The sequence below is a fragment of the Gossypium hirsutum genome, chromosome A05 (assembly GCF_007990345.1).
Source record: "Gossypium hirsutum isolate 1008001.06 chromosome A05, Gossypium_hirsutum_v2.1, whole genome shotgun sequence".
Lineage (NCBI taxonomy): Eukaryota > Viridiplantae > Streptophyta > Magnoliopsida > Malvales > Malvaceae > Gossypium > Gossypium hirsutum.
The window spans coordinates 54,570,035-54,591,738 of NC_053428.1; positions in this window are offsets into that span (position 1 = coordinate 54,570,035).

A 21,704-nucleotide genomic window follows, 5' to 3' on the forward strand; every position below is an offset into this window, starting at 1 on the left:
GGTTTATTCTTTAAAAAACAAAACTTTTGCACAAGCCAAGGCTTGAACCCAAGACTTCTCAGACTCTTCCCAGGACACTTAACCACTGAATCAGACATGTATTTGTGTCACTTTCTTGAAAAACTAAACATTTATGTGCAGCCTCCTAACTGTTCCTATGCTCAACACCTAATACTTCTAGGCCCAAAATTCAGGGCGTTACAAAAAGACCTAATGCAGATGAAGAGTTAGGTCCTAAATTTTATGCGAATTTGATCTCAAGTGAATTGACAAAAGTTTCTATTTGAGGAATCAAGGTGCCAATAACCTCAAATGCTATTAATGAATTCTTTGAATTACTTGATTTCGAAGATGACGAATATTCTTCCTTGATGAAAAATATTGTGTTTAAAAATCTAAAAGAAATTCTTGAAGAACTTACAGTTCTAAGTTCTAAGTGGATTGTGTCAAAGCAAGGAATTCACACTTGTCGCAGAGAATATTTGACACCACTAGTAAAGGTATGGTTCTATTTCATTCGATTTAGCCTTATGCCTATTTCACCTGGGACTACATATTCATTAAAGCGAATGGTCTTATTATACTCAATTTTAACTGGAAAGACCATTGATGTGGGAAAAATCATCCAGAGAGAAATGTGAAATTGTGCTGCTAGACGTTCTGGCCCAGCTTACTTTTCCTTTATGATAACAATTTTACGCTTGAAAGCTAAAATTCTTGCAAACGTAAATAAGATAGGTTATAGTAGGGCACAATCATAGATTGGGACCTCTACTGAATAGCTAGAGATTTTGTTCTTCAGCAACAAGTTGAAGAGAGCAAGGATCCCAAAGAATAAGAAGAAGAAGATCCCAAAGAGATCGAACCAATGCAGTCAACTGAAATCCCTGATAAGGCAGAACCAATGAAACCAATAACCAAACCTGATGTCGCAACTTCAATGTTCAGGACTCAACCACCTCACCCAAATCTTCGAGATGAGTTGTCAAAGTTGATGGATATAATGCAACATATGTAGTGGCAACAACAAGCTTACTGGAGATATTCAAATACGAGATGACTCAATGAGAAGCACTCTTACAAAAATATTCAATGACCAATTTATTTTTGTGCTTGGGTTTCTAGATTTCATATTTGAACCATGGAGTCCATTATCGAAGAGGGAGAAAAAGACGATAGAGCAAAAGATGAGTCGAATTCGGAGGGATTTGCAAATAAATAAAATGGGGGATCTTGACTTTATTTTATTTTCGTTCTTAGGTTATTTAATATTTTAGGATTAGGTTTTCTTAGGAATTTTTATTTCCACACAATAAAACAAGAGGTGGAAATCATAAAAATGAACAAGTTGAAAAGTACAAAGTGTGGCAATAGATATATACATGTCTAGGATTGGATCTAGAAAGAGCTTGGTATTTAAGCAGTCAAATTGACTCACCTCCTCTTTTCTAGAATCATACCTGGTGTATAGTATCTATTCACTTTTAACAATAAGGACATTGTTCATCTTAAGTAGAGGGGACCGAAAAATTGAAATTATTCCCTCTCAGAATAAAATTTTCTTTTAGTTATAATTAGGTTATATTTTGTTCAGAAATTTGAAATTTTGTTAAGAATGCTAAAGTTCGTATAAATAAAGTTTGATTATTTCAATAATTGTTATGTTAGCTAAATTATGACATAAATGTATTTTTAATAAAGCATGCAAATCATACCATAAAATTTTTAGTTCCTTAGGAAAGTTAGCCATGTATGAAAGTTTAAGTCTCTAGAATTGACTTAGTAGTTTCTTGAGGCGAAATCCTAAAAAGCATGGAATGTTGGAAATGATTTAGACAACTTTTGTTTGGACCGTTTGAGCCTTTCAAGCCAACCTTGATGATTTTTTATCCTTTGAAACCCAACTTTGAGACTTTATGGCCTTATTTTATTTGAACCCTTGCAATATTTAGCCATCACTTTTCTCTTACTTATCTTTAAATTGTCTCAAACACTAGACTCAATACTATTCAGAATGTTCTTTGAAAATAAGTTTGAGGAAGTTGAAAAGAAGTATCAAATGCTCAAAAAAAATTGTAGTACATACTGAAAAATGCTCATGAAAAAAAAAGAATAAAAAAAGAAGAAGAGCATATGTACTTGAAAGAAAATAGATGTGCAAAAGAGCATGTGGAAGCAAAGTAAGTTGGTGTATTGAAGGTAATTATTCTGAACGTCCAATTCAAGTTGAGTCTAGGGTTTTTTTCATAAATTTATCTATCTTTTACCTACCCCAAGCCTAGCCATATTACAACCTTTTTAAAAACCTATTGATTCAAGTTTCTATGCTACCTACATTAGTGGAGAGAAATTGCTATGTTCAACATATGAAGGCATAAGTTAAACTTAACAATTGCATCTTAATCTTGAATAAGGGAATAAAATCAAATTGGTAGGGATTTAACATGTCTTTATTAGGAATCATTTAGTCTATTTTTGCTATCATAAGAATAATTGAGATTAATTTGAATGATATGTATACATAAGTAGTGTTATTTGAATTATATGTATACATAAGTAGCGTAAATATCAAATTTCTTGTTCTTGAGCATAAGTATACCAAAATCATAATTTTGGGAAGAATATTGTTCTGAAGGCAGTTTTCAAAGGTGTTTCCGAGAAATTATTTTCAAATTTGTGCATTACTCGGGACGAGCAATGAATTAAGTTCAGCGGTGTGGAAACACGAAAATATACACACGTTTTCATAGCCTTTTTAACTCAAATTCATGCAATTTCAATAAAATTCTTGTCGAAAAATATATAATAATTATAAAATAATTAAATTGCACTCAAATTATGAACATGTTGAATTTTAATTAATTTTATATCAAATTTTGATTAATTTTGATTATTTTCGACAAAATTGCACAAAGGGCGAAAAACGGCTCGGCAGACATTGTTAGAAGCACAAAACCGAGAAGCAATTTTGAAGCATCAAGGTGAAATAATTTTTCAGCATAAGATGATCCAAATTATGTGTATTAATTCATATTATAATTAATTTTAATTCTAATCCATTTTAATTTGGGTTAAATAAATTATTATTAATTAATTATAAAAAGGGGCCCAGTTGAGCTGAACTGAGAGAGCCATCCAACCTAGCACTGGGCAGCCCAAAATCAGTCCACATGCTAACCCAATCAGCTTGTTTGGTAGATTATTTGGCATGCAAAATGGCCCTTGAAGAATCCTTCAATTTGCATTCAAACTCCTCCACTATTTATGCCTTCCAAGATTTGCCCCTACCTAAAAATAGCATGTTTTAAATCTTCAAACATGCCACATGTGTGGCCGGCCATGGGGGGAGTCTTTGACTGCTGATTTTGGCTATTTTTAGCAGCCTTCTCAACCTATAAATACCCCTTTGGCTGCTCACTTCAGGCACATCTCAAACTCATTCATTTCTTCACTTCTCTCTCACTTTTCTGTCTTTATTCCCTTCCATTGTTCTTCCTTTTCTTCCCCATTACCTTGCCCATTTCACCTCTTCAAAAAGATCCATTCAACCACCATTTGGAGTATCATTCAAGTGTTTGTGGAAGCCTCAGTTCAACAAGAATAAACAGAGAAGAAGAAGCGGAGCAAACTAGTCAAGCCTCAGAGAAATACCAGATTTGATTCTTGTTCCTTATCCTTTTTAATTTTGTTGTTGTTGTTATGAACATGCATATGAATGTTTGTGAGGTTGATATGTTTAATTTAATTAATATGGCTTAAATTTAATTCGTGTTAGGTTGATTGCATTTTGTCCACTTAATTTATTAAAATTGTGTTTGTGTTGTTATAGACCTTGGTACGATGTTTGATTAAGTAAAACCATGACTAGGTTATTCTTGCATTACAATTGTATGGTAACTAATAAATTAATTATTTAAACAGATTGAAATTGTAGCAACCCATTTTTGATAAAATCGAAATAGTGATTTTGGGACCACAAATCCGATTCTGGAAGGGAAATATTTGATGGTCATAGTATGATGGAAATGTCATATGGAAATTTCGTAAAGAAATTTTACCGGTTACATGTCTAATTTGATAAAGGACCAAATTGTACAAAGTGCAAAAGTTGAGTTCTAATAGCTAAAGGGATTAAATAGCTATTGAACTTTAGAGTGGAGGTCCTTATAAGGAAAATAAACCATTTAAAATGCTTAGTAGTTAAGGATGATGATTCATCCATGGAAAATAAAATAAAAAAAAGGATGAAATTGGAAAGTGAAAAAAATAAAGATGATAATTGATAAAAAAAATGAACATATCACCAATTTATCATCATCTTTCCCAAATAAAACATGGAAACCCTAGCTAAGAGAAAGTGATCTCAAGCAAGCTATTTTGGCTTAACTGGATCCGGATAGACCAAATTCAGAGTTAGAATGAGGAAAAAAGAAAATGTCGGATTAGTAAATTTTACGTACACGAACACTTGTCGAGGTAAGTTCGTGTAACTAAATTGTGTATATTTATATGCTTGAATTGAATGTTGTGTATAAGAATTATGTAGTTGTTATGCATATGAAATTGAAAATATATCTCTGATAAAGCTCGATAAAAATTAAATCCCATTTGAATAATGAAAATCGATGGATACATGATTTCCTGTATTGATTGTGGTCCAACATATGTTGCGAACACCCTATAGCTCAAACGAACAATCCTGTTATAAGCCCTCTCAAGCGTCCTGTTATATAGTTCCTACGAGCATCCTAATCGGTAGTGATCCTGCATGTGTTGCATACTACCACTACTCTTTGTGAGCATCTTGTTACACGATTCGATCAGTTGTGATCCAACATTTATTGCGGACACAAACGCAGCTCTTCGTGAGCGTCTCGATATAAGCTTTTATAAGCTTCCTGACATGACTCGCTTGAACTCCCTATTATGCTATCCGGAGCTCCCTGTTAATAACTCTTTGGAGTTAACTGTTAAGCTCAATGATCTTCCTATTCTAAACTCTTATGAGTTTCCTATTTAGCCCGGATAAGCATCCTATTATATGGCTTGAGATAGTGCTTCTTGATTATGTGCCCTTATGGATACCCCTGAATATGAATTGACGGATTTCTTATTTGTATACTTCGAGTGTACTACATGTGTATTCATCGATATTTCAAATAAAATCAACAAGCAAAATCCTGACATGAGGAAATATGAACACGAAATGAATTATTACATATATTGCCTAAAATACATGAAAATGATGATACATGATATATAGAAGTATGAAATGGTGATATATGAGCATGGAACTTGTTTAATGAATATGTTCATCTAATATTATAGATTTCTACACTTTGAGTGTATTTTCCTGTGTTTCCATTGATATTTTAATTGATTTAATAAGCATAATCCTAACATGAAATAATCTGAACTTGAGACGAAATATTATAAAAAAATGTACTTGAAATACATGGGTATGATTTTTATATGTTATTTGAATGCACGATGTGGAAAGTAAATGTATATGAGAAGTTGGTTATTTTTTAGCCCATACATGTTTCTTGATGTTTATATAAGATAGTATGACTTAGAAACGATCTATTACCGTATGTACATGAAGTACATGGAAATGACATTACTTGATATCATGATGCATGAATTGGTTATCACACTTGATGACTTTGTTCATCCAAAATTAAGGACTATTATATGTGATTACTTGGCTAACATGATGAAGATATGTGTTTAGGGCTTGTGATAAAATTGGTTGATAGTGTCTTGCATGTTTATTTTGAAAATAAATATATGGTAAGTTATTTACCATGTTATACGAACTTACTAAGCATTTCATGCTTACTCTGTTTTTTTCCCTTGTTCTATAGTAATTCAGAAGCTCGTTGGATTGGAAGCATCAGTGGAGATCACTCACACTATCCATCGACCCATCTTGGTATATATGGTAAATTAATTATGGTTATAATTGTAACACCCCAAACCCGGCCTAGACGTTATGGTTGAATCTGATAATGTCACATGGAATGGATTTCAGAAACAAAACTGTTGAGTTAAAACCGTTCTAGTTAATTATTCTTTGTCTTAATTAGGAGTAAAAGGCATGTCCTTTGTTATGTCAAAAATCTTGTTTTTTTAGTGGAAGCTTTGATAAAGTTCATCTTTGGAAAACCGTTCATATTTAAAAAAACTGTCATTTGGATTAAAAATCGAGTTTAGACTAAAATCCCATAAGCAGTTTAAAAAAATCCAAATAAAGTCCAACAGCCCATAAAGTCCCAATTTAAGAAATAAGTACCGAAACTAAGTACAAAACAGTCCAAATATGTGTGGCCCCGTTGAGTCCTCCGCTGCACCGAACCATCAAGTCTGGGGATTACCTGTATAGATTAAACAAAAAGGGTGAGTTTTCACAAACTCAGTGTGAAATCCCCTCAGAAAACATGCACATAGCATAATACCATAAATCAATCATGTATATACAGTTTAGGCCTAAGCCCATTACAGAATTAGTGTGGGCCTTAGCCCTTTCAGATACAGAATTAGATATAAACTAGGGCCTTAGCCCATCTCAGACATGATATGCAAATCAGAACATAATATCAGAATCCTACCCACTAGCCTCTATACACTATCTCTGTCCAACCCTACATACCATGTGGGGATTAAATCAACCCACCCATCCCTACACACCATGCTGTACCAAAATGCGGCACATAAACAGATATTTGCAGCAGAGCTGCCAGATAACAAGCTTGATAGCCTTTCAGATACTTTTTCCAAAATAACAGCAACCTACCCTGATGCAATGCAACATACAAAGATGTCATGCTATTAAGCAGTTACAGTCTATACATTCAGATAAGCATACGTGCTCAGTTAAGATTTCATCCAAACAAATCATATAATTAGAGGTCTAAGTAAAGCTTACCAACCTCACAATAGGTCCATTGTCAACTAGGGCGATCCGTGAAACCTTACAGAATATTTCAGAAAAATGGACTCAAACGCCCATGTGGCTTGACTGTGTGGGCCCACATGCCTGTGTGGCCCACATGGCCCAAATTGGCCTTGGCCATGTGGATCACACGGCCTGGCCCAGAATCCTACACGCCCGTATGGCCTACGCAACCCAAATCAGTGTAGCTTGCACACGGCCTACCTGGTCGTCACATAGCCGTGTCCTACCCGCACGGCCTGGCTCATCGATCACACAACCATGTACTGCCACACGGCCTACCACACGGGCAACCACACACCTGTGTGGCATTGATAGTTTCATTTTTCGGCTTTCGCCAATTCTCATTTTCTGTGTTTTCAGATCCACGCCTGTATCATTTTTTATGCCTAAACACTCCTGAGCACTCCAGTACCTATAATCAGTGAATCCAACATTGATTTAGCGGATTAATATACGAATTCAATAATTAGGGACTAACGGAGACTCAACTTACCACCGACAAAAATCTTTCGTTAGATTCGCTAACACAAAGGATGCGAAAATCACTAATCAAGGCCTCCTCCTACACCATTATTAACAAAAGAACCAGATTACTAATTAATTATTATGAACTCCGCGATAGAAAAGAAAAGAGAAAGCTTACTGAACTCGCACGAGTGCCAACAAAGATGTAGATTCACGAGAAAAGGATGGATTAAGGTAGAAATAATAAGGATTTCAGCAGCAATGGGGAAAAGAAAGTGGAGAATGCAGAAAAGAGGAAGGAATGGCGTCAGAGAATTTGGGGAAGAGAGAAAAATCAAGTTTTGCCAAAAAGAAAATATCTAGATACTGCCCAATCCCCCAAATCACTCCACTAATCCCACTATCACCAAACTACTCAGAAACCCGATTAATTCAAATTCCTATCACCTACTGGCAGCAAAATAAATCCCTTGCCTAAGTAGAGACTCGAACACAAGATCTCCTTCACACCAACACTCCACTTATCCACTAGACCAACAGGCCCATTGTATTATAAACTTACCATCAATTAAATAAAAGCCTACTGACTAGAGATAGGGCTTTATTCAGAAAAGTACAAAAATTTTCCCAAGACAAGGCTTGAACTTGGGACCTCTCACACACACCCAGAACACTTAACCATTGAAGCAGATACATATTTATGTGCCATAATTGTGACACCCCTAATTTGACCCTAGTCGAAAAGTGGTTTCGGGACCACAAAATCGAGTCATAAAAATAATTAGCCGTCATATTTTATGACTATTATATGTGAATACGAATGTGTGAAAGTTTTAAGCTTTGATTTAGTAAATTGCATGTGAATTTAGTCAATAGGACTTATGTGTGACACTTTTGAAATGTGATAGGTCAAAACATAAGGATCTATTAGTGCATGAAATAAAAAGGGTGGACTTGCATGTCAATTTCCCCCTAATTAGTAGTGGCCGGCCATGAGCATGAGAGTGGACAAAATTTTATGGGATGAAACATGTTGGAAACATGTTGTGTTAGTGTGTTATGGGAGAAAGAATATAATAAAGGGTTAGTAATAAAGAAATGAAAAGGGAGGGGTGATGAGAACAAAGTTGTCTCATCCATGTTCCCCCCCCCCATTGCCGTGACTTGAGAAGGAAAGAAAAGAAGAAATATGTTCTTCTTGGCCAAAATGAAAAGAGGAAGAAAGGAATGAAGCTAGAAAGGAGAGGGCAGCTGCATGTAGTGGAAAACTATGAAATTTGTTGCTTAGAAGTTAAAATTTTCAAGTAGAAGGGTAACTCTTCTAAACTCTCCCTTGCCCATAGCTTTTCGTTGACAAATTCTGGTTGCATTGTTGATTTGAGCTTGACGAATATGTGGGAGTAGAGAAGATTTTCTTTTCTAGTTGCAAATGTTGCATGTCTAGTAGATGAAGAGTTTCTCACTTGTGTTAAAAGAATTTAGTGAATGCTTGTGTTGTTATAATCCATTTTTGTAACTTTGGGGTTGATTGTATTTAGCTAACAAGGTAGGAGAAGGTTGTAGTAGAAAAGGGAAAGAGCAAATTGAATAGGTAGAATCGGTGTTGGGAACCTTAGTGAGCTTTCCTTGAACTTTTATTCTCTTGTGTTTGACAATTGTTGAAAATGTTAAATCATTGTCCGAATTTTACCTTGTTGGTATTATTCATTGCTGCCCTGCTTATGCTATCTGATTGTGGTATTGATGCTGTTTGAATATTGTGTTGTTAATGAACAAATGATATATAAATGAGCTATTTAGATGTTAAAGAATGTTGTCTAAATGGGTGAAGACTATGATGTCTAAAACTGCTATTAATTGTTTTACAAGCTGAAATTTAAGGGGATTGAATGCCGAAATTAATTGTACATAAAGGTTAAAGTTTTTGTATCCGATGCTTCAATCCAAGCTGAGTGATGGTGTTCGAAAGTGCTCTGCGGCTTTAGCTTAAGAGCAAAGAGGATCAAAGTCGAATAGGGGAAAAAGAGAATGTAAACGAATAGCCGTGGATACCTAATCGTTGACCACTTCCGAGGTAAGTTTTAAGTGATCAAACGTTGAGTAAATTCAATCAAAATAGGACATAATGAGTTGAGTTAATAAGATATGATGTGGCCATGATATGTCTTAAACTCAAAAGGTAAGTTCATAAGTGTTTGGACTGGGAAATTTAAGAGCAAATTGTAATAATTTGCTTTGGACAGCACCAGTAACGTGATTTTAGAAAATCACTATAAATTGTTGGCATAGAATTATAGGCTGAATAAAATATGTAATCAAAGCTTAGCTAGTCTAGTTTCTTATAAAAGAGACCTTGTGAGAAAAGAAATTTCCTATAAAGAGATATTTAAAGTTGTGTGAGACGGTGTCAGAATGACTCCAAAATCCCCTGTTCTGTGTTTAGAAAATCATTATAAATTGTACAAAAATGGTTATAAGATAAAATTTATATGCTTAGACTCCTTAATGAGTCTAGTTTCAAATGAAATCAAATTCAACACATTTTGAATTCTGTAAAATGAGAAATTTGATTCTTAGTGAAGAGTGGTCAGATTAGTCAAACAGTAAAACAGGGAAAATTTTAAGAAAAATCTGGTATTGATTGGCCAAACCTAAAATTCTGGAAATTTTATGGATGGAATATATACGAGTCTATATTCAGGAAAAATTAACGGCAAGTGATTTGGAGTTTTTTAGCTCCGGTTATAAATAATTTAGTGACCATTGCTCAGGAAAACAGCTCGTAGTGAATATGTGATTTTGTTGTAAACATGGATAAAACTTGTTTTAGTTGCTCATAAGCTATTGATTAAACCCATACTTGAATTCTAAATCGTGATATTGTAAGCTTATGAGTATTCGAATATGAAATGATAGTATGGCGTAAAATTGAATTATTCATTGGAAAGTGATGGATGTAGATTCGGCCAAGACCAAGTCTGTACATGATAGTATATGTGGTATGTGAAGTATATTTGAATAAATGTGAAAGTGTATATATGTGATAAGGCCTAATGGCCGACGTGATGAATGTGAAAGTGTATATATATGTGATAAGGCCTAATGGCCGATGTGATGAATGTGAAAGTGTATATATGTGATAAGGCCTAATGGCCGATGTGATGAATGTGAAAGTGTATATATGTGATAAGGCCTAATAGCCGATGTGATGAATGTGAAAGTGTATATATGTGATAAGGCCTAATGGCCGATGTGATGAATGTGAAAGTGTATATATGTGATAAGGCCTAATGGCCGATGTGATGAATGTGAAAGTGTATATATGTGATAAGGCCTAATGGCCGATGTGATGAATGTGAAAGTGTATATATGTGATAAGGCCTAATGGCCGATGTGATGAATGTGAAAGTGTATATATGTGACAGGGCCGAGTGGCCAACGTGATGGATGTGAAAGTGTATAAATGTGATGAGTCCCGAAGGGCATTTGTGTCAGTACTATATCCGGGTTAAAACCTGCAGGCTTTATGCGAGAATATTATCCTGATTAATGTCCGTAGGCTTCGTGCTCGTACTATATCCGAGCTTTAAAGACCCGACGGCTAAATGCTAGGATTCAAGTAAGACTTTGATATTGAGTATCTGCATTAAGTTACCATCAAATAAGTATTATGTATTCAAGATGTTCAGGTACGTATTACTTACTCATCGGTGGAGTGATTTCGAGGTGAATTATCAGTATCAAAGAGGTAGGTAAATGTGATTAATATTATAACTCCAAATGTGAGAATGATCTAATTGGTAATGGTATGTTTGTATAATAAAGTATGCGATGAAATATTCTTATGTATTAGTGCATATTCTGCCCAAAAGCCTTATGATCTGAGTATGGGTTGGGTTGAGCCAGATGTGCCAGTACAAGGTAAGGATTATGATTTGTAAGCTTACATATATGTGATAAGGAATATGTTGGTTCTTTATGTGCCTATGGTAATTTAGTACTTGTCATGTTGAAATACTTAAAAGTATGGATGTGATTATGAACAAGTGGAAAGGATTATTGAAAGTTGAAAATCGATGAAGAATGTGCTTTGGAAATATTTGACCATCTAGGTCATTATTATTCGAAAGTATATATGTGGCAGCCAAGTGTTGCGTTTAATGATATTATAGATCGAGATGAAGCTCTAGATTAACTTCATCGAACAGTTGAAATGAATGACCAATAATAGTGATTGAGAACACTTTGTCTTGCTTAAAACTTACTAAGCATTAAATGCTTACTCCGTTCTTTGAATCTCTGTTTTATAGATTTTGGTTCGTCAGCTATCGGACTCGGGATTATTGAAGTCGAAGTCGCCCACACTATCAAAGCCCTTTTGGTACACTTTTGGTTGAACTCTGAAAATGGCATGTATAGGACTACCCTTTTGTTGTTGGTCATGTACCCTTCGGTTTTGTGTAAATTTGGATAGCCATGCGAAAATGGCTTAAATATACTTTGATCATAGCATTATAATCGTTTTGTATGTTGTCCGTCGAGAGGTATGGAAATGTTGGTAACGGTTAGCCATGGGAAGGGTTATTCTTGATCACTTTTGGAATATGTATGACAAACTCTAGTTGATCCATGGAGGATCATGAAATAGTTAAAGTTTACCTTAAAAAAACAGATGCTGGCAGCAGCAGTGATGTGGATGTGAAAAATCACTAAAAATAGTAGGAATGGAATTAAATAGTGAATAAATTATGTAAACGAACCTTGTATGAATCTATTTTCATAGGAAAGTAACGAAACGATCATATGGACAGTATGTTAAGAGATATTCAGGTTCTCGTGAGACAGGGCCAGAACGGTTTCTGGATTCCCTGTTCCGACTTTGGAAATTCATTATAAATTAAACAGAGATAATTAGGAGTCATGCCATATATTTATAGATTCCTCTTTGCGTCTAGTTTCTATAGAAACAAACGGCATCAGCATTGAAGCCCTGTACAGGGAGATATCCAAGTCGTAATGCGCAAAGGTCAGTGTAGTCGATCCCTGTAACATGGGAGACTTTGACTAATAAACTGTACTAATTGGCCCGACCAAAAATTATATAAAAAAATTTGTAGATGTATATATGAGTCTAGTTTCAGGGAAAAATCACGAAGCTGATTTTCGAGTTGTGAAACTCAAGATATGATTTTTAAGGTGACAGTGACGCAGTTAGCCAGCTTGCCTGGAAAATTTAAAATGGATTGTGCAAAGAAGTGATTTAAGTCTGCAAACCCCTCGTGTCCGACTCCGGCGACGGACTCGGGTATGGGGTGTTACAATAATTTACCAAAAACATATACAAATATTTTGTAATACTTATTTACAAAAGCTGAAATTTAAGAAAATTTGGGCTTTACGATAATGGCATGGATAGGTTAATTAGCCAATGTTGGCATGCAAATGTTTGGGTTATAATTAGCCATTGGAATGGTTTGTAATGAACATGTTTTGATATGTATAAATGAGGCTATAACATGTTAGGTGTGTGCTTAAATGATTGATTAATAGAAATCATGTAGGCATATTGAAAACTAACTCTAACATATTTGGTAAAATATGCATATAGGTGAATTCGGTAAGTTAAGTAAGTTTGTATATTCAATTACATGATAATAAAGTGTCATTTGAGGTGTTTAAGAGCACATTAGTTGTATGTGATTGTATGTCATGCATGAGACTTGGTTTTGACTTGAATTAATTATTTTAAAATGGATTATGAATATGTTTAACTATTGGTGTAGGAGGAAGATAAATTGGGTGAGAAATGTGGCTTGGAAAATAGCCTATTTTTTTCCCCATGGGCATGTAATCTGGCTATATGTCCCTTGCATCTTTCAAATTTCAAAACAGAATACCTAGGTATTTACACATGGCCTAGCACATGGGTATGTGACCTGATCGTGTGACCCAAGTCAGAGAGTTACACAGCTTGAGACACGAGCGTGTGACCCCTGCACCTAAGAAAAATTTTGAGATTTTGCAAAAAATTCTCTGAGTACCCGGTTTAGTCTTAACTCGTTTCTAATGCATGTTTTGGACCTCGAGGGTTTATATGAGGGACTTTATGATTGATTTCTAACATGAATAATGTATGGTGTAGAATATCTGTTTATTTAATCTGTAAGTTCTGGTAATGCTTCGTAATCCTATTCTGGTGACAGTTTCGGGTTAAGGGTGTTATAGAAATTTTAATTAATTGACACGATACTAAATCAGTGCATGTTAATCATCTAAGGTAGCTAAGAGTTAAATTAGCAAAAGTATCTAATGATACATTAGCCTTGAATTGGCATAGAGATATGTACAAGAGATTATTTTAATTTAATAAGTAAGTATGTGCATTAACACATTTGCTTATTAAAATTTGTTTAATCAGTTGAATTGACACAGAGATATAGTCAAGAGATAAATGGATTTTGATAACTAAGTATGTTCATAAGTTAGAAAATTACCGAGTTGCCTTGAATTTATTCGTAACAACATAAACATGAGTTTAATAATTCTAAGTTAAGAAATGTAATTAATCTAGCACAATTATGTCATCTTGATTAAAATCATCTTTTGAAATCGTGCATTGGAACTTTTTATTTTATTTTTATTAATTTCACTTAGTTAAAATCTTAGTTTTCAATCACCTCATCAAATCAAAATATTTTTCTTCACCAAAGTGCTTTTAATTGCACTAATAAATAATTCTTTTCACAGTCCCTGTAGGTATGATAACTCGACATTTACTTATCACTTTATTACTTGTTGTGATTGTGTACACTTGCACATTTATGTCGTTCCAAGAACGTACCATAAATAATATCAGATATGGAAGCTTCATATCTAACAACTGTGTTTTCAGCCCCACTACATTTAGCTCTAGTATTATAGCTCTGACTAGGCATTTGCCTTTCTGAGACGTAGACAACTGCTTCACACTATTCACAGACACAATTTCTTGATTATATTAATTGACCTATACGATTATCTGTCTAGATGACGTTTGATACATTTCTCTTTCTGAATGCAAATCTGAAGAAATCCCAGTTAATCTTGCCTCTCAATAACACTGCTATTAATGTTCACTACCAAATATAAAACCTATCCATTTATCAAATACGGGCACATTTGAGATAATCATCAAGGAAGCAAGCCATATCTTTAAAATTCCCTGGATATTTCCAAGCCAATACCCAATCCTAGTCGGATCATCACTTGTTTTACCTCTGAATTCCTCAGTATCGTACCTTCTAATTAATTAATCGTAAGCCGTCAAACTATTTTAGTATGTTGAGGATCCAAGGATACCATAAGGAACATATTTGGGGTAGAGGTTGTAGGACCACTAAATTAACTTGCATTAATTCTGTAAATCACTGACTCATTAAATCAAAAAGACATATTGTCTTCACTATCCGACATTTACAAAACCGATAAACTATAACTTACATACTGTTTAAAAGTCAGAATATTAGCTTTATTTTTGCCTCATCAAAGTCAATACAATCAGTTTTTATTAACATTCATTAAATCTATAAGAAAATATTCTTACCCTCATTTTCAGACAGTTGTAGAATTGATATACCATAACTTTCACTAGAGTCAGTAGTCGGACTGTTATTTTTATCTTCATTAGTTTAATCACGTTAAGATTCAGATGACATCATTAAAATCTACAAGGGAACATGGGTTAAATTGGATCAATCAATATCACACTATCTCAGGTTAATATGGACGTAATTTCAAAAACTTAGACATGTTTTGTTCAGCCCCAAGAATTGACTAAATCGTAACTCTAATACCACTAACTGTAACACCCATAACCGATTCCATCGTAAGATTAAGGTTATGGAGTATATCTACACGTTTCAGAACATTCAATAATAGTAGCATCAAGTTCACTAGAATAATTAACAATATTTTTTAAATAATTCATATCAAAGTAAACATTCACTTATGGGCCCTAAATCGAGCCTACGTGGCCTTAAAAATAATTTAAGAACAATCAGGGACCACTTCGAAGCAAATTAGAAAGTCCAAGAAAAAACTGAAAAATTTTAAAAAGACATGGTTCACACGATCGTGTGGCTAGGCCATGTGACTCAGCCCAGGCCGTGTGATGTGTGGGTACGCCTGTGTGGCTGACCATGTGGCAGAACGTGTACCTTTCAAAACAATTCCACACGACCGTGTGCTAGCCCATGTAACATTCGAAATACCCTCACACCGCTCTGTCAAAGGCCATGTGTCAACCTATGTGAAAACTACACCTAAACACATTCAGAGCACACATCCATGTGCTTTACAGTGAGCCATACACAGCCGTGTGTCAGCCCATATCCTAGGCACAAGTATGTCCAAATTCATTCTTGTATCTCACCCAAATGAACAAGTATCTAACCCAATTTATCTCACATGTTCACAAGTCTATAAATACACTTTATGACAACTAAAATATGTGATTTTTATTCATGAAAACACACTAAACTATCACATACCAATCACATTATAATGTTCATACTATTCATTACCAAAGAAACTATTTATAAACCATACCAACTTAACATGCGACTTCTACTCCATGACCTTTTACACAAACTTACTTAATATTCCATTTCCCCTATTATATCACACAACCATATCACTTGCTCCTAAGTTAGTACCATACATTCATGCATCAAGTAGTTATAAATACATCAAGGACATAAGCATATCAAGTTATACAGCATAAGCAATCATGCATCATTATACACCCAAAATATTTTGCATTCAATTTCACCTACCATATCTAATTCATATTAACTTACCATTTCATGTTCATCCATTTACTTTAACTTGAGACTGACATGCATACCACATTAGTTACTCATACCACAACATCAAAGTATATTACATACTCATTACAAAATACTTATGAACCATTACAATCATGACCAATTGTTTCTATTACATGCCATATAACCCAAGATGTATTCAAAAGTTACCAAATGATTCCCGGATAGTGTGACTTCTTTGTGTTGATCCAATCTCCCGATCCACAAAAAGTATCTACAAGAAATAAGACAATTGATACGAGTAAACTTTCATAAAGCTTAGTAAGTCTGTCGCTTGAACAATGAAGCTTATCAAATCAAAATAAATAATAATTTAAATAAATATTAGTGAATAGAGTTCCTGTCAATCACAACTTTCAATAGACGAATAGTGATCAAAATATTATTTTGGTATTTATTTTTGAATCATCAGTATAGTGAGACCTTATTTCACGTATCAATGGATAATGCTCGTTTGAGCGTGCATTCCTTATAATCAGTAGATATCGCTCATTTGAGCCCATTCAGTATAATCAATGGACATTGCTCGTTTGAGTAACTTTCAGTATAATCAGTAGACATTTCTCTTTTGAGCATGTTCAGTATATTCAATAGATATTGCTCGTTTGAGCCCATTCAATATAATTAGTGGATATTGCTCGTTTGAGCAACTTTCAGTATAATCAGTAAATATTGCTTTTATGAGCACGTTCAGTATATTCAGTATTCCATTTTTCTTTTTCAAGATCATACTATTATACAATATAAAATTTAAGAAAATTATATTAACAAAGAATATAAAAATCATTAGAAGTATAAATAAACGTACGAACTTACAGGATTGATTTGCAGTAATGGCTCAGAGTATCTAAATTAGTTATCGACGTTATTTCAAATCATTATTTCCATTTTCAATTACACACATCAATATAATCCAACATTATGGTATTAGGTTCATATAATACATTTATAAATGTACTAAAATTAAACCGAACGAACTTACTTGACTAAATTACAGCAATGGCAAATGTACGGGGACTATTTGGTAATTTTTTCTTTTCCTCGATTTTCCATACGTTTTTTATCTAAAAATAATATTTTCATTCAATTACCTAACAGTAAATTAACTCATTTTATGCAATTAACTCCATTTTTACATTTTTTACAAAATTACCCCCAACATTTTATTTTTATGCAATTTAGTCCCTAGATCCAAATCATGCAATTTAACCATTTTCTATTAGATCCAAGCTTAGCCGATCAATTAATCCCCTCATTACAGCCCATACTTGCTTTTATTTTGCATCAAGTCTTACTTTTACTATTTTCACATTTTAGTCTTTGAACATTAAAATAAACAAAAACTACTTTACAAAATATTCCTATTTAACAACCAAGCTTAATAATCTATTATAAAACTTCAAGAACAACTCAAATTCATCAATGGCACATTTTATAACGTTTGACAGTTTTACGAATTAGTCATCGGGTTAGCTAGATTAAGCTAATACGAGCTCAAAAACATAAAAATTACTAAAAACGGGCAGTATTTACCTACTAAATAAGGAACCCTAGCTTGGCCGGAACATGCAAGGTCCTCCCATGGTGTATTCGATTCTCCCCCATGAAGAAGAAAGAAAAAGTGATGAATAATATCTTTTGGTTTCTTCAATTTTAACTTTTTACTAAATTACCCTATTAATATAACTTGTAAAAATATTAAATCATGTCCAAAAAATCCATAATATAAGTATATAGTATAATTACCAACCAATGAAGGTTTAATTTCACAATTGGTCCTTCAATTATTTTTAAATTTTGACTAAACAAGCTTAATTCCAATTTAATCTTAAACTAATTAGGACTAAATAAGCAAACAGCCCTAAGGTTAGTGGATTTAATCATGCTACCACAGCTTGGACTTTTTGACCATGGTTTAATTATCATTTTGATCATTTTACTATTTTAAATCTATAACAATTGACTTTTACCTCTTTTATAATTTAATCATTTTTACCGTAATTAAGCAATAAATCATCAAAATTACCTAACCAAACTTCAATTCACATATAATACGACTCCGTAAATATTTAATAAAAATATTTATGGCCTTAAATTACGAAAATGAGGTCCTAATACTTCGTTTTCAATAACTACTGGACATTTGAACCAAACTATTCATACTAGCTTTTAATTCAATTGGTTAAAATTCCTCAAATCAGAATTCAATAAAAATTATTATTAACTTGTATAATTTAAATACTAATTATATGAAATCACTCATCGGGGAAACCACTATTTCCAACACCACTAAAAAATGAGCTATTACATTGACTTTTCATGAAGAAAGATGTAATGATTACCATGAGATAAAATATGATCATATTGGAAGAACGAATATTATCCCAAAGAGATCAAGGGTATCCTATGAGGGTAACACACTTATGACAAGGTCATTGAACGAGCACTAAGTTGTTACTTTCGTAATGGTATATTATTGGGGAGAGCTCAGCCATAATACTATAGTGGAATGACTTCGTGACTAAATGAGTTTATAATTAATAGGCAAAAAGTCGATACTTAATTATAAATCATTTGAGCCTCAACTACATATGCCCAATTGATCCCTCCGCTAGCTCGTTGAAGCCATAAATGAATTACGTGTTTGAATAGAAATGAACGAAATGAATAGGAAAAGAGAAATGAAAAACATTTAAGAATGATTATGGTTTTCTTCAAAATGGAGAAATGAAATCATTTGAAAATGAATGTAAGTTTCTAAAAATGGAAATAGAAATGAAAATGAAAATAGAAATGAAAATGATGCATTCGCAATCCTATAGAATTACTTAAAAAATGATTGGACAAATGAGTTTATGTTTTTGGACTATTTTGAAGGCCAAAAATGAAAATAAACCATTCAATCATAGTGAACATGTTGAGTTGTGAAATATTAAACATTTTTTTTCGAAATTTTACCAGGTGCAAAATGGTTAAAATTTTACCAAGGGTAAAATCATCAAAATTTTGTTGGGGGTAAAATAGGAATGAGAAAATTATTTTATATATTAATATTAAAGTTTATTTTAAGAAATAGAAAAACTGAATCAAGTTGGATTACATTACAAAGTACTGGAGAAGTTTTATTTTGATTTTTGGCTTATTCAAGAGGTAAGTACCCTTGGATTTGTTATCTTTCCTTTTATAATATGATTATGAGGTTTGATAATTATTGAAATAGATCACTAAAATAGTTATGTGTGTTGGTGTGTAACACCCTTTGCCCGACCAAAACATAGGGTCCAAGCTACAAGATGCCACATTCGTTGCTAGAGCAACTACAACTAACTTCAATATGTTTTAACCATTCCAGCATGCTTAAAAGTATAAAACATATTCTCGATATGTTTTATAATCATTTCTGAGTCTTATACGAGCTTACCAAAACTCTTTTGCTAACCCAAGTTCAATTAATGACTTAATGGAAAAGTTTTCAAAACTCATTGGATGATGTCGCGACATTATGGCTATCTCGTCACATCCTCGTCAATCAGTGAGTGTCGTCGCGACTTTAGAAACTTGAGGTCACGACATCACTCACTGTCAACTTAATTCACAATGTTGGGAGCTTTTCGTCACGACTTTACCCGCTGTTTTAGCAAAAATCACTTTGAAACATATTCAATGCTTCCCATCAAAAAAATTTAACATATATATGCTCATTCCACATTCATCAAGACATCATATCATGCCAACCTATTGCAAATAAAGCTTATGAAATTTTTGAAATCAAGTGTTCAAATGATACAAAACTCATGATAAAAAAAACTAGGCATAACTAGGCCATTTACCAACCTTAATACACAAATCCAACCATTAACATTTACATTAATGATGACCATTTACATAACAAAGGACCCTATATACGTGCCACAATGATAGCGTTAGAATTGTGTGACCCAAATTCTAAGAGATTGCTTGCAAGTCAAGTTAAACAAAAATATATTTTCTTTCTAGAAGATTTAGTATTTATTAGTATAATATATTTAGCATTTATTAGTATAGTTTATTTGACTTACTAATTTAGCCTATAAATAGGCTCCTTTACAATCTTAGAATGAAGAGACACCCATTAGATTAGAACTCATAACACATTCAGAGAATTTTGTGTTTACGTTTGAGGGTTCTTAGTTTTTTGGGTTTTCGGGGTTTAGTTTTTATCTCCATCTTTTGTACTCTTCATTCTTTTGCCATTATAGTAAAATTATCTTTGCCCGTGGTTTTTTATCCTCTTTTGAGGGGTTTTTCCACGTTAAATTTGTGTGTTCATCTTATCAATTTCTTCTACTATTTTTACTTGTTCGTTGCTTAATCGGGACGATCCTAACAAGTGGTATCAGAGCTAGTTTAACTTTCATAGATCAGCCCGGTCAGAGATGGCAGCAACAAGGTTTGAAATTGAGAAGTTCGATGGTGAGACAAATTTCAATCTGTGGCAAGTTCGGATGATGGCAATTCTAGTTCAAAATGGCTTGAAAAAGGTTGTTACAGGGAAAAAGTCTGAGAATCTAAATCAAACAGAATGGGAAGAGCTTGATGAAAAGGCCTTGTCTGCAATTCAGTTGTGCCTCGCGAATACAGTATTGCAGGAGGTATTGATGGAGAAGACGTCATTCGCCTTGTGGAAAAGGTTAGAAACTCTTTATGCGACTAAGTCTCTGGCTAACCGTTTAGTGTTGAAACAACGTCTATTTACGTTTCGCATGAACGAAGGTGAGCTTCTTAAAGATCACATCAGTCAATTCATTACTCTTTTAAATGATTTAAAGAACGTTGAGGTTCATATTGACGATGAAGATCAAGCTATGCTATTATTGTGCTCTTTACCCTCTTCATACAAGTCTTTCAGGGAGACCCTGATTTATGGCAGAGACAAACTCTCGTTCGAAGATGTGAAGGGTCATTTGTTGAGTAGAGACAAACTCGACAATGAGTTTGATTTGAATAGCAAAGCAGATAGACAAGCTTCCGTTTTGGTAGCATCAAAGAAACGAGACAAAAGGTGTCGCTATTGCAAAAAGTTAGGTCACGTCAAAGCAGATTGTTATAAACTGCGAAATAAAAGAGCTGCTGAGAGTAACGAGGAAGATGTAGCTGGTGCTAATTTGGTCGATGAAGGCGGTGATGATTTCTTGTTAGTGTCAACGAGCGATAACTCCAAGCTTACGTCTGAGTGGATCCTAGATTCAGGATGTTCTTTCCACATGTGTCCCAATAGAGAATGGTTCTCCACATACAGTTCAGTTGAAGGTGGAGTTGTGCACATGGGAAACGATTCATCTAGTAAAATAATCGGTATTGGTACTGTTAAAATTAGGATACACGATGGGACGATTAGGACACTCTCAGATGTCAGGTATGTACCTGATTTACGAAAG